A 14,391-nucleotide genomic window follows, 5' to 3' on the forward strand; every position below is an offset into this window, starting at 1 on the left:
CCGAGGCAAAGTCGTGGGAATTTCGGATAGAGTTAGAGCAACAAGAAGGGGGGAAATCGCAGAGGCAGCCCATTGTGGGTTTGGGAGCAAAACCGGACCAAAATAAGAACAGAAACATGTGTCATGGTAAGAGTCAGTGGTCACATTGTAAATGGACAGGATTTGGGGCGTAGCAGAATCCAAAGAGGTTTGGTTGGCTTGATGAGTGGGGTCCATGCCTAGTTTCCCACTTTCCTCCTAACCCTATCCCTTCATCCAATTTTTTCAGACGTGGTCACATTGTAAATGGACAGGATTTGGGGGATAGCAGAATCCAAAGAGGCTTGGTTTGGCTTGATGAGTGGTCCATGCCTAGTTTCCCACTTTCCTCCTAACCCTATCCCTTCATCCAATTTTTTCAGACGTGGAAGATAGGTACCCTTTGTCGGCTTCATCGCCCCTTTCCTTCCATCGAAGGAAGCTAGACGATATCGGTATGAAATATTTTTTAAATAAATTATATAATATATCATTGAATTTTAGACGTCTAATTATATTATTGAACTATTATTTTTGATAACGATACAATGACATATATGATAATTACTGACATGAACGATACATTGAAATAATATCATTTAGATAAAGAAAATCGAGAAAAGAAATAAACAAATACCCTAGAGTTTAACATAAAATTTTAAGAAGGAAAGCCTAAAATTTCATCCCTAGATCAACTTAAAATTAATGACATATATGATAATTACTGACATGAACGATACATTGAAATAATATCATTTAGATAAAGAAAATCGAGAAAATAAATAAACAAATACACTAAGAGGTTTAAACATAAAATTTTAAGAAGGAAAGCCTAACATTTCATCCCTAGATAAACTTAAAATTTTATTATAATTTCAATAAATTTCTAAATTGATTTAGTGAAGAAGTGTAAGGCAAAGTTGTAGGGTCAAACTTTCATAGGAGTATTTATGGAATTTTTTCATTAAAATGATGTCATTTTAGCTATTAAAATAACATAACTAAAACGATATTGTTTCTATGTAACATCTACGTTATCATATCGTTACTAAATTAACGGTTTAGTAACATATACGATACAACGTCTGAAGTAAAATGTACTTTATTCTTAATTTTGTAATAGACATATTTTATATTTTTTTATGATTGAGAGATATAAAATCGAACTAAAATTATATATAAACATTTTTAAAATATGATATTAAATACTAACGGGGTTGGTTCAACTGATAAGCAGTTTGATATGCTTAAGCAAGGTCTTAGGTTCGATTCCTTGATTATGCATTAAATCCCCACGGGGAGACTCACTCACCAAAGTCAGATGTTCGACCCAGATCGGTTTAGATTTAGTCAAGATTAAGCCTTAGAATTAGAGGGCAGCCCAAAAAAAATACAATACTAAATTTTTTGATGGATTTATGATCACATATTAGACGGACGATACTTAAATATATATTTTAAAGTAGTAGAAAATCCATCCAACTTTTATCAAATAGTATATAATTTCTAAACAAAATTAAGTTTTTCTAACTCATCAAATGATCAGTTAATATAAACTATTAAAAATTTATCTTTAGAAATTTATACTTTATAAAATAGTTAAAATTTCTGAATATAAACTATTAAAATAAATTAACTTTTTAATTAGTTTTGATTCTAGGTGTTCCCCCTCCATAGTAGCCCAAATCAAATACCAAAACATTGACAATTTTAACTTTTTTTCGTCTTACTAGTTAATATGTAAATTCAACCCAGATTATACCCTATTTCAATTACTTTATCATGCTATATTGTTTTTCAAAATATGAGAGAATGATTGAACTCAAACACATTTAAAATTTATTTGTAGATTAAGGGGTTGTTTGATAAAATAAAATGATTAAGCGTTGAATGATTCAATGACCTGAATGATTCAAAGGCTCTGTATGAATTGACTCTGAACATGACATGTTGTTTAATAATGGTTCTGAATGTACAATCTGAATTATGAATATTTTCATTTTTACCTTCATAATGATTTATTATATTATAAGATATGATTTTTTAATAAGACAACATGTGAAAAAATAGGTATTATGGTCAAATACCGGATGCTTAATAATTCAGAATGTACTTTAATGCTGAATCATTCAGTAGTGTTTTGTTGTTTCATTCAACATAGTCTTCATTCAGAGGTGAGAATCAAACATGCTAAATGTTGAACGGTTCAACATTCAACGCTTAATGGTTCCATTCAACAGTAAACAAGCAGCCCCTAAAAAAAAGTACCAAACCATTGGGCCAAAGCAAACACTTCAATACATTTGTACAACAAATAATATATATTTTGTATCTTAGTAAATTTTTCTTTATGCAATAAATAATATAATTAATAAATTAAAATTATTTTTTAAATTAATAAAAAATACAAATATATAAAACGTATTATTATTTTTTCTAATATTTAATATATTTATTAATATAATATGAATATATAATATAAAATATTATATTAATATATTTATTAATATGATGCAAATAGTAAATTTTTTGTTAATATAAAATATTGTTTGTATATTTGTATTTTTTATTAATGTAAAAATATTCTAAATTTTTATTTATTAAATATATTATTTGTTATATAAAGAAAAATTTACTAAAATGCAAAGTATATATTATTTGTTGTACGAATATAACCAATTGCATACCTTGGTCCAATGGTTTGGTTCTTTCTACCCTAACTAAGGTCTATGCTTTGAATCCCTCTAGCCCCTTTAAGTGTTGACTTATTTTCTTTCAACTAGAGGGTGACCAGAGGAAAGTAAATTTACTCCTTCAGTCGAATGATGATATGTATCATTATTTTAACTTATTAAAATGAGAACCAAAATAAAAGAATATATAAGTGGCATGGACATTGTTTAATTATACCAAAATGTTTTTAACTGTCACATTTCCTATTCCAATAACTGTTAACAACGGGTGGTTTGACTAAAGCATTTAGATAGTTAGATGATATGTTTAATAAAATTGAAATATCAGTGATCAAAATTGATTTTTAACTATAATTAAGCGGTCACCCGTATAGTTTACCCTAGATTTTATCTGGTGATCTTATCATAAATATATTATCATCCTAGGATATCCTCATTAAGTCGGTAAAAACATATGATAATTGATTTGTTATGAGATTTTTTTATATTACTATATATACGGTGATCTAAATAAAATAAGGGTAAATTACACGAATCATCATTGTACTTTTTTTTATTTCTTATTTTACTCACAGTATTTTAAAACTGGTCAATTTCCTCATTGAATTTTATATAATTGACAAATTTGGTCACTTAGTCGTTTCCCCCACAAACGACATTATGACGTCATCAGGTAAAACTCGTAGGTGAATATCACCGCCTATGGCATCAAAATCGTCTTCGTGCTCCGTTAAAACCCCTACTGACCCCGCTCCGTGAAGTGTCGTCTTTCGCTGTCGAGGACAAGTCAAAGTTTCATCAAAAACCCATAAAGATGATGGCGGTAACAACTCATTGACCAAAAAATGAATTTTATTAATTAGTGACCAAAAACACTAAATGTATAAAGTTCATTGAGGAAATTGACCAGTTTTAAAGTACAGTGAGTGGAATAAGAAATAAAACAAAGTACACAGGGAAGATCCATGTAGTTTACCCATAAAATAATAATTTATTTAATATTTTCATCCATTTAATTATTCTTTCCCTCAGACATTGAGAAAACAATCTAATAAAAAAAATATTAGAGGCGTTCAGTCAATAATTATATTAAAACAATTTGAATATAAACAACAACCTTTTGTAACAATTATTTCATCTAGCACAGAATATAATCTCTGAAAACTTAAAATATAAACCCATTAATAGTTCGTAATATCAATAATTTTAAGGGTAAAGTATATAAATAGTCTTTGAACTTTTAGTACATTTGTATTTTGGTCACCCAACTTATAAAACGTGCAATATAGTCCCAAACTTTTAGTTCATTTTCATTACGGTCCCTGATATTACCTCCCGTTAGTTTTATCTGACGTGACTCGTTACCTTCCGTTAAACCTCCTCCTCCTCCTCCTTATTTTAAGCATTGTTCCTCAACTAGGCCTTTCACAGGCCTCAGAAAAACACCCTACCAACAGTGGTGGAGAACATGTTATCAAGTCCAACTATGTTGTTTGGAAGAGTGATTACTCAAATAATTAAAATAAAAAATAAATTTTAGATTATGCAATTAAATTAGGGTAAAGTACATAAATAGTCTCCAAACTTTTAATTATTTGAGTAATCGTTCATGCAAACAACATATTTAGAGTTGATAACATGTAATTACTCAAACTTACGGTCAATAATCATGTATAGACATGAGCTATGAATGAGCTCATTAATAAGTTTGATTAAATTTGTTAGGTCAAATTTGAGTTTAGTGCTAAGAAAATTGAGAATAAAAGAAATCTTTTTGAACTAAAGATGAAAGAGTAAGGATTGAGAGAGTAATTGAACCATTAAGCCCTTGAGATGTTATAATTAGGGAAAGCAACAACGCCGCTAAGGGAACTTTTGGTTTGCGAAAAAAAATTATTAACAACGAGAATAATTTTTTTTGAAACAATATTTTCATGTTTGATTTAAGAACATTCCCTCTAAGGGGTAATGAATTATTACCAACAATAGATTTTTTGGAGTGTTTTTCGAAGAATAGTATTCCGTTATGTTTCTTATGTATTTAACAATTCTCGTCAGTTTTGATAAAAATACCCCTAAAATAAAATAATTATTATAAACATATCATTTCCTTTATTCTTTTCGTCATATGTTAATGACTGTTTTTCTTTTTCCTTCAATCGTTGATTTAGGTTTCTCTTGAAAGAAAAACTAGTTCTCTCTTTCTATTCTCTCCTTCTAGTTTCTCCTTCGTTCTTCTTCTTATTTCGATTAATAACATTTTGTTTCTGTATATCTTTTTTATTTTTCTCCCCACTATTTATTTTTTGTTTCTTTTATTTTTGTATAACTCTATGGATGTCCCATTTAAAGTGAAAAGTAAAGAGATTTTTTAGAAAATTATAATTGTCCAGAGATGTTTGATTAAAAGCCTGAATGAATTTTGTGAGCCTTAATCTTCAATCTGTTCATACCAGCGTTAAAAAACTAATAATGGTGTGGTTGATCTATATTAGATTAGGTTATGGTTGAGCACTTGCTTTAGTTTCTGTCATACCTCAATTCCGGGGTTAAATTTTTCGTAATTTAAATTCTAAGGATTACATTGAAAATTTGATGAAAATCAAATACCAAAATAAAATTTAAACTAAATTCAGATCTGATTTAGTAATAACCAAAAGCCTGGGGACTTATAGTATGATTTTACAATTTTTCTTTCTGGAAAGTTGGAATTTCACTCTTTCTCTTTCAGTTTCCTTTTCTAGATTTTTTCTCGAGAAAGCTTAAAACTTCGTTTTAGCATCAACCGTTGCTCCATCATCGACACTTTCCATGCCATCAGAATCCTTGCATCGTCCTGAGTCCAATGGTGGTCTCCTTGTTGTCACTGTCGTCAACGTGTGGAGGGGTGAATGAAAGTAAGTTTTCGATGAAGTGTAAACGGGCTCTTCGTCGTTCACCATTGTGAACCGAGCTAGGTAAGTGCCTAAAAATGCTTTAAAATATTTTTCTAATTTTTTTTCGTAATTTTTACGTCACTAGAACCCTCCGGATAGCCCCCACGCATCGTCGCTACGCGTGGGGATCGTCCACTGCCTGTAGACCTTCTAGAAACGATTTGACCCTTGTCCGACCCATTGACCCACGTGTCTGACCCATCCGAATGATTTGTCTGATCTGACCCACCTGCCCGACTCGTACACCTCTCGGCCCAAACCCAAAATACAAAACCGACCCAACTGAACTGTCCCAACCCGAATTGATCCAGCCGAGCCAAGCTGAGTCGCGCCGAGTCAAGCTAAGTCGTTTGACCAAATCTGTTGACTATCGTCGTTGACAGTTGACCAGTGTTGACTTTGACCGTTGACCGATGTTGACTATTTTAAAAAACCTCGTTCTTAACATTTTTCGATGTCATGAGTCCGATTTTGTGGTTTGTTTCACCAAATTCTAACTTGAAAGCCTTGAATCGAGCCCATTAATACGAAAATGTTATTATTTTTTAACAATTTTTCTTATTTATTTGGGATTTGATTATGGAATTAATCTGGGATTATATTTTCGTGAACGTATATGTGATATCCTTGATCGAGGGTTGACCAGATCCAGTGCTTCCCATCTGGTAGATCAGTATGATCCGTGTTCTTGGAGAGCTACTTGTAGGTTTCCATAAATTACTTAATTAAATTTTATTATTTATTTTATATTAGGAGTATTGTTTTAAATTATATGTCTGAACTATTTTGAAATTTAAATATTCAGACTGCATGATATCTGTTTTACCTCATGATATGACTTATGGTATCTTATTTTCGTATATTTATGACATGATCTCTAGTTATCGTATTTTTATATATGATTCTGAAAAAAGACATGTTTTATTAAATTAAATTATTGTTTTCACTCAAATTCATGCATATTTACTATCATTCGGGTGTATGATTGGAGTAAGTATCTTATGCCTAGTCTATGACTTGTAAGACCTTACCGTAGGCTCCTCTACTATGTGCACATGTTAAGACCTTACCGCAGGTCCTTATGCTATCAACATAAGGTTCTTACTGGGCGTACAAGTGGGTATATGGTTCAGGGGAACCTACACATTCTAGTGCTCGTATGGGTGTAGTGTTCATGTTTTAAAGAGCATGTTTTTATAAAATAAATTTTACTGAAGTATTTGTCTGAATGTTTTATACACCATAAATAGCACAGTGGGCTTTTTAGCTCATCCTTTAATTTTTAACTTTTCAAATAGTACCAGACAGTATGCTAGCAGACTTGACATCAGGAGAACCTAACTCTTCTCATTTTTGTATCATTGTATATTTTTGTATGCCCCTTTTTGTTATACTTTGATGACACAAGTTTTTACGACTGTCTTCAAGCATCTGTATTACTAATTTTTTTTTGTTTTTTGATGATGACATCTCTGTATATTTATCGTATAGGCTTTTCTGATGGTTATTTCAGTAATTTACCGTTTCATGGAATTTACTTACTAAAATTGATTTTAAGTGTGTTTTGAATCTGAAAATGATTTTTGTATACGAGATGTGACCGTCTAGGTTCGGTCGAAACTTCCAAGCCGGGTCTAGGAGGTTACAGTTTCAATCCTTCTTACTTATTGAAACTATTTTTTTCCTACTGTGATTTTGAGGTAGCGTGTGTTGTTCTTGTTGCCACTCTTATTGCAAGGGTTTCAACATCGAGAGTTACTGAATTTTTTTTTGACTGAAGAGTTACTGGATTTTGTTCTTCAATTAGTTTAAACCAGTGAAAGCTTTGATGAGAAAGAACCCTGTTAGTTTATGTTTTGGACCCTGCATATCTCTACTGTTGCTCTTTGGTGATCATTGGTGAGTTTGAACTACAAGTATAACGTGAAGATTTGCACTACTTCATCTGCTTGAACTGTTTCATCTGCTTGAACTGTTTCATCTGCTTGGTTGTCTATTTGACTATATAAAATATGTTGGTTGTTTTTGGATGATTTAATATTATTCGTGATTACTGTTTTCATTTATGTGGATAATTCATTTAACAAACTTAGGATACGATGATGACACCATAAATTATTCTGAATAGAAAATCTAATGAAATGTATTTAATTTAAAACATTTTACTACTAAAAATAATAATAGTTTAAAATTGGGATCTGTTAATAAAATGATTTGTGCAGCTTGATTCTTGATGGTTTGATAATATAGAGAGGGCATGTAATACCCCATTTTTGGATTAGTAGTTCGGGTCAACCTGATTTTCGGGTCAGTAGTTCAGGTCCCGTAAGTCGAGCCCATTAGACTTTCTAGATTAGTTTGGACCAGTTTATAATAGTATTGGGCTTAAGGTGGGCCCAAGAGTTATAGCTTAGGGTTGGTTTTAGGTTGGATTTTAAAGGTGAGGGACCAAAAGAGTAGTTTACCCATAGTTGGTTTTAAGAGATAAAACCCCCTTAACCTTGGTGATTTTTACGTGAGATCAAGCTTCCTAAACACTCTTCTTTTCTCTTCTCCTTTCCTCTCATGACCAAGCCCAAAAGGTAGAAGTTTTTGAGATTTTCAATCCTAGTTGAAGCAACCAAGGTAAGAGTTTTAATCTCTACCCCTTAATCTTTATATCAAGCCCTAAATCCTTAGTTTTTAACATGGTTATAGAAAATGGGTTTTAAGGTTTTTTTAAAGTAATCAAAGTTTTCAAGCTTAATTTAGTGAATTTGAGTTATTTAAAATGTCCTTAACCTTATATTAAGCTTTAGAATAAGTTAGTAAACCATTTTCTTCCCTTTGATTAGTTAAAGAAGTTGGAGAAAGTTCAAAGTCAAGGGGCAAGGAAAAAGTAACCCAAGTTAAATTGAGAGGAGCTTTAGCAACAAGAGAAATCAGGTAACACACTCACAGCTTCCTTATACCAATTGTATAACATTAGAAATGATTTTTAGCTAGAAAGTGAGTTTGAAGCATGTTAAGTAAGTTTACATGGTAGATTTCATAATTTATGTTTTTAGCATGTTTCTAAGTTTTATTTATAACCCCTTTAATTACATAAGACTTAATAAACAAGTTGGAAGCCTCAAGTATGGAAATTTATGGAGTTTGAGTGGCATTTTCGAACCCAAATAGGATAGTTTCAAGAAGGGGTATCAGTACTGTATGAGTCAATACCGATATAACACCACCTAATATGCGTAAGAAAACAAATTCCAAATATTGAGCTAACTAGCTCGGTTCCACACCAACAACTAAATCATACTAACTATATACCACTGAAAGGCTCAAGCCATCAAGTCTATTGCTCTGCTTTACTGTAGTGAGTATACTTGTATACTCACTCTCTACTCTATGGTAGACTTCATGGTACGACTGAGGGGCTAAATCTCTGCATCAGACACCATATCCTCGACTAACCCACCCTTTGCGAGTGTCAGACCTCAGCCTTAGTTAATCAGCTTAAAGTGACTAGTGCATTCCTTAAGGATATATCCAGACTGCATCTATACCTTCGACATTGCTAGCTTTTCTAAAGGAACTTGAGTGTCGTGGTTGTTTCCCGAGCAATCAAACAAGTCTAGTCTTATTTGATCTTATTTTATCCCGTTGCTACGTTTGAATTAAGCATTATTACTATTCCCAGTTATAGTTTTATTACAAGTATACTCACTACATTAAAGCAGAACAATATCGGTACTGACTCTTATAGTATCAATACCCTACCTATTTGGGCTAGAAAATGCCATTCAAACTCTATAAATTTCCTTACTTAAGGTTTCACATTTGTTTATTATGTCTTATGTAATTAAAGGGGTCATAAATAAGGCTTAAAAACATGCTAAAAACATAAATTATGAAATCTACCATGTAAACTTACTAAACATGCTTCAAACTCACTTTCTAGCTAAAACTCATTTCTAATGATTTACAACTGGAATGAGGAAACTTTGAGTGTGTTACTTGATTTCTCTTGTTGTTAAAGCTCCTTTTAATTTAACTTGGGGTCACCTTTTCCTTTTCCCTTGACTTTGAACTTTCTCCAGCTTCCTTAGCTAATCAAAGGGAAGAAAATGGGTTACTAACTTATTCTAAGGCTTAAAATAAGGTTAATGACACTTTAAATAACTCAAATTCACTAAAATAAGTTTGAAAACCTTGATTACTTTAAAAACCTTAAAAACCCATTTTCTACAACAATGCTAAAAACTAAGGATTTATGGCTTAATTAAGCTTAAGGGATGGAGAATAAAATTCTTACATTGGTTGCTTCAACTAGGCTTGAAAATTCAAAAACTTCTACATTGTTTGGGAAGCTTGATCTCAAGTGAAAAACACTAAGGTTGAGGAGTTTTTATCTCTTAAAACCAACTATTGGTAAACTACTCTTTTGGTCTCTCACCTTTAAAACCCAACCTAAAACCACCCCTAAGCTATAACTCTTGGATCCCCTTAAGCTCAATACTATTATAAACTTATCCAAACTAATATAAGAAGTCTAATTGACTCAACTTACGGGTCTCGGTTTGACCCGAACTACTGACCCGAAAATCGAGGTATTATAGGGCACTTTAATCACCATTTTTCAATCTACTGTTATTATTATTATTATAATATTAAATATTATTATTTATAAACTAAAAAATACATATATTACAAGCCCAAAATGAAACCGAGGCCCTTTAAAAAAATAGAACCCAACCAGGAGCCCAAACCAAAACCCGACCCGGAGCCTAACCTAGACCTAACCCTAGCTTAGCCGCCCCGATCCCCCCATCAACTGCTTCCATTCTCTGCCACCAAGCAAGGGAGATTGCTGTCCCAACACGTCACCACCTAGCTCCACCAGCACTCCATGCAAGCTCAACAAAAACAACAAGAAAAAAACAAATGTAATCATTCTATTTTCTGTAATAATGGGTATAAAACCCAAGAACGAACAGTGTACAAGGTACTATGGTCTTTCTATTCTTTTTCAAGTTTCAAATAAAAGAAAAATATTTTCTCAGTTTCGAACAACAACAAGATAAAGAAAAAACTTTTTAGGTTTCAGAATAACAAAAACATATCCTTTTTTAGTTTCGAAAAAAATGATAACATCAACCAAGTTCCCTTTTTTTTATAGTAAAACAGAAAAAAATAGGAAGAGGATTAGATTCAAGTTTACCTGAGTCGTGGGGGGCTTTATCGAAGGTCGTTGGAGTTGGGGAAACTGAGTTTTTGGGTATTTTTAGGTTGGTTTAGGGGTTTCGACCGTCGCGTGTGGCGGTCGAACGGTAAGCGAAGCGTGAAGCGGTCGGAGAGGGATCTGTTGAGGGAGAGAAGAGAGAGGGGGAAAGGTTTTTTTGTTTTGTTTTTGTGTTTTCTATTTGAAATGAGAAAAGAGAGAAAAAAATGGCATATATATAGATAGTTTATGGTAAAATCACGCTTCCCCTAGGTTTAGCGCATTTTTACGTTTTGGTCACCTGTAGGGATCGAATCTGTTATTTTGCATTTTCTTTGTATGTTATATAATTTTTGGTCTATTTATTGTTTAGTCCCTATAAGTTTAGTGTGTTTTTACACTTTGATCATATTCAATGACTTTTTAAATTTTGTTTTAATTTGCATGGACTATTTTTTTAATTTTTCTATTTTAGTTTAATAGGTTATTTTAGGTTTAAATAAAATGGATAATTAGTTTTTAGTCCCCGTTTGCCGTATTTTTACAATTTAATCCCTATTTATGTTTTTTTATATTTTAGTCTCGAAAATATTGTCCTGATGGTGTGATTTCCCTTTTTATTTTATTAATATTAGATGAAGTAATTAATTGGTAGAATTGCATTGTAACCCCTAATGTTTATCTGTGTTTTTACACTTTAATTGTATGGTGGCTTCTTTGCAAGTATATCGAGTAATTTGTCCTAATGTTGCAATTCTGCATGTTTCATTGTTAGTATATTTTAGGTTGTTCTTAAAATAGAAATTTATTGTTTAATCCCCTAATTTAAATGTGTCTTTATACTTAGGTCATCGATTGCTTTTATTTTATTAAGTGCAACATAGTGTATTGATTTTGCTATTTCCCTTTCTTATTTTAATTTTTGGTGTTTTCCTTGTTTCTTTCTTTTCAATTTGTTTTCCTTCTAAGATGTGTTTAATTCATGATTTGTCACATCCATGTTTTCCTTACGTTTCCTTTAAATTACAACTCTAATTTAGCCCAACTTTATGTCCACTGATTGTTAATTACATTTTATCATTTGTTTACTTTTATGTGCATTTGTTCATTTATATGCATTTATTCCTTTTCTTTTCTTTTCTTTTTTCCATAAAAAGTTCATTTCCCATCATTTTAGTTATTTCTCACATTTTGGTTTTAGTTTCCTTCTAATTACATGATTTGAACTTTAGGTTTTTTATTTTTTGTTTCTTTTCTTTATTAACTTTATTTCCTTATTTATAATTCTTTTACCTTTTAACATTTATATTAATTCTTTTGTTCGTTTACTTTAAATTTTTCATAATTACCTTAAACGGATATATTTCGTGTTTATTTGTTTAGTCCATAGGGTCCATTCATTTTTAGGTTTAGCCCCTAAACTTGTAACTTTTAAAGTTAGTTCTTGAACCTTTTAATTAGATATTTATTTGATATAATTAATTAGGATTAATATTAGAGCCTTCATCTTAGGCATAATTTCATATTTAATCTTTAAGTTAGGAGAATTCTTAGTTTGGTCCCCACTTTTGCTCGAGATTCCAATTTAATTATTCGAATTGCAATATTGATTAAAATTAATTTAAGTTAATGATAGAGCCTCCGCTTTTAGCTAGGTTTCAATGTAGTCCTTTTAATTTAGGGAATAATTTGAGTTTGCACTCGCCTAAATGCTCCAGGGACCATCTCAATTATTCGATTCGATAATTGATTAAAATCAAATAGAGTTAATATTAGGGCCTACATTTTTAGGTTTGAGCCTCTAGGTTCCTTAATTTTCATAATTTGACACTTTAAGTTAGAAAAAGCCTTAATCTATCCTTAGTTTGATTAGGATTAATGAAAAATTTGTTTGATTGCATCTTATTTTAAAATTTTAAGAAAATGTTCACTTTTTAGGGATTCGATAGTATATCTCCCGCAAGTATGCTCAGGGGTGACTACTGGTAATTCCAGAAATAGGTCGACATCATTTTCAAGACCGCATCATGATTTCTAAAATTAAGGCAATGTCCGATTATTGGGAACAATATATGATCTTCTGCATTTATGCTAGGGGTGAATGCTATTGACATTAATAAATGAATACCATTTTCAACTTTGCGTCCGTAATAATTTTAAATTAGATTAAGTTTGAACTTAAAATTTCCGATTCTAAATATAGGGTAATAAATTAGGTACCAATTTTTGGGCGCTTGTGGGTATACTAATCCTTTCCCACTCATAACCGACTCCTGAACTTGATTTCTGGATTTTCGCATACCCTAAAACTTGATATTTTGATAAAAATAAATGTTTTATTAAAATCACCCGGTTTTTATGGTGTCCCAATCGCACCTTAAAATGATTAGTGGCGACTCCTCACATTTCAAAACCAATTAAAGAAAATCCCCAAGTCGATACGAAGTTTTCCCCACCCGGCCGAAAAACGGTATCGACAGGCACATATTTGTTACTTTAATTTTTTCTTCTTTTATCTTTGATTGTACAAGTTTTATTATTTTTCAAGTTGATATAAGTTAGTATAGGTGTTTTTGTATTGGATTTTTTTTGAAGTTTTAGTTGAAATATAGGCAAAAACTCTTCTAAAAAAACAATGAACTGCGCAAAATTGTATATTTTAATATTTAGTTTGTTTTTATGATACAATAATGATTGAGAAAATGTTATTTGTTATTGGGAAAGTATTAACTTAAATCTGTTTATAGTTTATAGTTCATTATCTTTTTTTATTATTAATTTTTATATATATTATTACGTATACATCTATTATTTAACTAAGCCAAATGTATGATACATAATTATTCTTGTTTAATATTATTTTCTCAATATTAAAATATTTTGTTTATAAAAATAGTTATAGCTCGTTTATTAATACGAAAGAAGATGCATATCGTCAATTCTCATTTTACAACCGTAGATGATGAAAATTATGTCAATAAGTTTTTGACTTGGATAATTTTTTATATACATAAAATAACCAACATATATGCTTAAGTCTAGAATGTCATGGCTATTGTCATTTGTAAATATAAATATAATTGTTGCTTTTGACGATAATAGATCTTGTATCACTTATAAACTTTTATCATGTAAAATAATTTTTGTTTTCACTCTGCACCATTTATAAACTTTGAACTCTATAGTTGATGTTACTGAAAATATTTGTATTGAGTTAATGTGAATAAATAAATATTTATAAATCTATTTTTAATATTTTATTTTGTTTGTTGTTAAATAAAATCATTGTGCATCATAAGGTATATTTTACTGTTTATGGAAGAGTGTAACATTCAACATGTATATTATGAAGAAGTATTTCGATAAGTAGTTCTAAGTTTGTAACTCTCTTTGTGCTTGTTCATATTGACATGTGAAGCTCATATAGGATATCTAAACACAATGGTTTAAATGGTTTTTTTTTCATGAAAAAAGTTTGTTTGTTGCTCAAAATTATACAAATTCAGTAACGAGAAAAGTTAACACATACTTACACCGGTGTAAGTATATA

Source organism: Hibiscus syriacus, unplaced genomic scaffold (assembly GCF_006381635.1).
Source record: "Hibiscus syriacus cultivar Baekdansim isolate YM2019G1 unplaced genomic scaffold, ASM638163v2 tig00111151_pilon, whole genome shotgun sequence".
Classification (NCBI taxonomy): domain Eukaryota; kingdom Viridiplantae; phylum Streptophyta; class Magnoliopsida; order Malvales; family Malvaceae; genus Hibiscus; species Hibiscus syriacus.